Below are 4631 nucleotides of genomic sequence, written 5' to 3'. Positions count from 1 at the left end.
GTGAGAGTCCATAGAGGGCGGTATTATAGTAGTTATAATCTTGTATATAGGGGCAGTATTATAGTAGTTATATTCTTGTATATAGGAGCAGTATTATAGTAGTTATATTCTTGTATATAAGAGCAGTATTATAGTAGTTATATTCTTGTATATAGGAGCAGTATTATAGTAGTTATAATCTTGTATATAGGGTCAGTATTATAGTAGTTATATTCTTGTATATAGGAGCAGTATTATAGTAGTTATATTCTTATATATAGGAGCAGTATTATAGTAGTTATATTCTTGTATATAGGAGCAGTATCATAGTAGTTATATTCTTGTATATAGGAGCAGTATTATAGTAGTTATATTCTTGTATATAGGAGCAGTATTATAGTAGTTATATTCTTGTATATAGGAGCAGTATTATAGTAGTTATATTCCGTGTCTGGTGCCGTGTCTGCGGGGGGGTGCGGCCCATAGACTGGTTTGAGTGGCATTGGGGCCGCTCTGCCGGTGGGTCGTTCCCCCCTGTGGGCATTGGTGTCGCGGCGGTGGTGGTCGCCGCTCGGTGCTGCGCCATTTTATGCTAGGGACGTTAGGGACCCACTCTAAATAGGTGGCCTTGACGTGGCGAGTGGGCTTGTACTTTTTGATCAAAAATGTATACTAACAACCTGTTAGTTTTTGATATTATGCTGAGAAGCAATCAGATCATTATACAAGATTGTAGATGTGCACCATGTCTGTTTTTCTACCCGAATTCACATTATAGTAGTTATATTCTTGTATATAGGGAGCAGTATTATAGTAGTTATATTCTTGTATATAGGAGCAGTATTATAGTAGTTATATTCTTGTATATAGGGAGCAGTATTATAGTAGTTATATTCTTGTATATAGGAGCAGTATTATAGTAGTTATATTCTTGTATATAGGAGCAGTATTATAGTAGTTATATTCTTGTATATAGGGGGCAGTATTATAGTAGTTATATTCTTGTATATAGGAGCAGTATTATAGTAGATATATTCTTGTATATAGGAGCAGTATTATAGTAGTTATATTCTTGTATATAGGAGCAGTATTATAGTAGTTATATTCTTGTATACAGCAGCAGTATTATAGTAGTTACATTCTTGTATATAGGAGCAGTATTATAGTAGTTATATTCTTGTATATAGGGGCAGTATTATAGTAGTTATATTCTTGTATATAGGAGCAGTATTATAGTAGTTATATTCTTGTATATAGGAGCAGTATTATAGTAGTTATATTCTTGTATATATGAGCCGTTTTGTAGTAATGTTCTTGTATATAGGAGCAGTATTATAGTAGTTATATTCTTGTATATAGGAGGCAGTATTATAGTAGTTATATTCTTGTATATAGGAGCAGTATTATAGTAGTTATATTCTTGTATATAGGAGCCGTATTGTAGTAATGTTCTTGTATATAGGAGCAGTATTATAGTAGTTATATTCTTGTATATAGGAGGCAGTATTATAGTAGTTATATTCTTGTATATAGGAGCAGTATTATAGTAGTTATATTCTTGTATATAGGGAGCAGTATTATAGTAGTTATATTCCTTTATATAGGAGCAGTATTATAGTAGTTATATTATTGTATATAGGAGGCAGTATTATAGTAGTTATATTCTTGTATATAGGGGCAGTATTATAGTAGTTATATTCTTGTATATAGGAGCAGTATTATAGTAGTTATATTCTTGTATATAGGAGCAGTTTTATAGTAGTTATATTCTTGTATACAGGAGTAGTATTATAGTAGTTATATTCTTGTATACAGGAGTAGTATTATAGTAGTTATATTCTTGTATATAGGAGCAGTATTATAGTAGTTATATTCTTGTATATAGGGAGCAGTATTATAGTAGTTATAGTCTTGTATATAGGAGCAGTATTATAGTAGTTATAGTCTTGTATATAGGAGCAGTATTATAGTAGTTATAGTCTTGTATATAGGAGCAGTATTATAGTAGTTATATTCTTGTATATAGGAGCAGTATTATAGTAGTTATATTCTTGTATACAGCAGCAGTATTATAGTAGTTACATTCTTGTATATAGGAGCAGTATTATAGTAGTTATATTCTTGTATATAGGGGCAGTATTATAGTAGTTATATTCTTGTATATAGGAGCAGTATTATAGTAGTTATATTCTTGTATATAGGAGCAGTATTATAGTAGTTATATTCTTGTATATAGGAGCCGTATTGTAGTAATGTTCTTGTATATAGGAGCAGTATTATAGTAGTTATATTCTTGTATATAGGAGGCAGTATTATAGTAGTTATATTCTTGTATATAGGAGCAGTATTATAGTAGTTATATTCTTGTATATAGGAGCAGTATTATAGTAGTTATATTCTTGTATATAGGAGGAGTATTATAGTAGTTATATTCTTGTATATAGGAGCAGTATTATAGTAGTTATATTCTTGTATATAGGAGCCGTATTGTAGTAATGTTCTTGTATATAGGAGCAGTATTATAGTAATTATATTCTTGTATATAGGAGGCAGTATTATAGTAGTTATATTCTTGTATATAGGAGCAGTATTATAGTAGTTATATTCTTGTATATAGGGAGCAGTATTATAGTAGTTATATTCCTTTATATAGGAGCAGTATTATAGTAGTTATATTCTTGTATATAGGAGGCAGTATTATAGTAGTTATATTCTTGTATATAGGAGCAGTATTATAGTAGTTATATTCTTGTATATAGGAGGCAGTATTATAGTAGTTATATTCTTGTTTATAGGAGCAGTATTATAGTAGTTATATTCTTGTATATAGGAGCAGTATTATAGTAGTTATATTCTTGTATATAGGAGCAGTATTATTATAGTTATATTCTTGTATATAGGAGCAGTATTATAATAGTTATATTCTTGTATATAGGAACAGTATTATAGTAGTTATATTCTTGTATATAGGAGCAGTATTATAGTAGTTATATTCTTGTATATAGGAGCAGTATTATAGTAGTTATATTCTTGTATATAGGGGCAGTATTATAGTAGTTATATTCTTGTATATAGGGGCAGTATTATAGTAGTTATATTCTTGTATATAGGGGCAGTATTATAGTAGTTATATTCTTGTATATAGGAGGCAGTATTATAGTAGTTATATTCTTGTATATAGGAGCAGTATTATAGTAGTTATATTCTTGTATATAGGAGCAGTATTATAGTAGTTATATTCTTGTATATAGGAGCAGTATTATAGTAGTTATATTCTTGTATATAGGAGCAGTATTATAGCAGTTATATTCTTGTATATAGGAGGCAGTATTATAGTAGTTATATTCTTGTATATAGGAGCAGTATTATAGTAGTTATATTCTTGTATATAGGGGCAGTATTATAGTAGTTATATTCTTGTATATAGGGAGCAGTATTATAGTAGTTATATTCTTGTATATAGGAGCAGTATTATAGTAGATATATTCTTGTATATAGGAGCAGTATTATAGTAGTTATATTCTTGTATATAGGAGCAGTATTATAGTAGTTATATTGTATACAGCAGCAGTATTATAGTAGTTACATTCTTGTATATAGGAGCAGTATTATAGTAGTTATATTCTTGTATATAGGGGCAGTATTATAGTAGTTATATTCTTGTATATAGGAGCAGTATTATAGTAGTTATATTCTTGTATATAGGAGCAGTATTATAGTAGTTATATTCTTGTATATAGGGGCAGTATTATAGTAGTTATATTCTTGTATATAGGAGGCAGTATTATAGTAGTTATATTCTTGTATACAGGAGCAGTATTATAGTAGTTATATTCTTGTATATAGGAGCAGTATTATAGTAGTTATATTCTTGTATATAGGAGCAGTATTATAGCAGTTATATTCTTGTATATAGGAGGCAATTTTTATTGTGCAAACAAACAAAATTACAATTAACATAATTTCTTACAATGCAAAACAAAAATAACAAGCATTGTACACACAATGACTACTCAACTAGAGTATGTACAGAGTAATATTAAACTTAGAAAGTCCACATTTGCTGGAAAAGGAAAAACACAAAAAATTTAATAAAATAACATGACATCATCTGTGTTAAACCAAAGAGACATTCCTCCATAATTTCCCATTATTTTGGTTCCTCCGTATCTCTAATGATTTTACCCACTGGAGCTCGGACATGATCTGGCTTACTGCTGTGATGTGGTGGAATGGCTCATTGTGTATGGACACTCTAGTTCTCATGTGCCAATGGTAATATTTAATGATTGTTATAATTATGTACATTGTCTCTCTGTCTACAGTCCTGTTACTGGATGGTACAGCATATATGATGTCAGGATACGTCAGGTTCTGCAGTAATGGGATGTTCAGCTTACTGGACACTTCTTCCCATATCCTCCTCCCGGCCCTGCAGTCAGATATGAAATGCTCCATGGTCTCCTCCTGCTGACAACCCAGAGGACAGTTCCTATCTGAGACACTTAGATATTTCAGGTTACCCCTGACAAAGAGCCTCCCATGGAGCGACAGCCAAGCTATGTCAAAGAATTTTGCGGGGAGTCGTTTCCCATTGAGGAACTTAAGACTTTCCTGTAAAGTGCTGGTCACACAGTCCCTCAAGGCAAGTG

This window comes from Hyla sarda, unplaced genomic scaffold (assembly GCF_029499605.1).
Source record: "Hyla sarda isolate aHylSar1 unplaced genomic scaffold, aHylSar1.hap1 scaffold_1163, whole genome shotgun sequence".
In the NCBI taxonomy this organism is placed as follows: Eukaryota; Metazoa; Chordata; class Amphibia; order Anura; family Hylidae; genus Hyla; species Hyla sarda.
Note: the sequence above shows the minus strand (reverse complement) of the source record.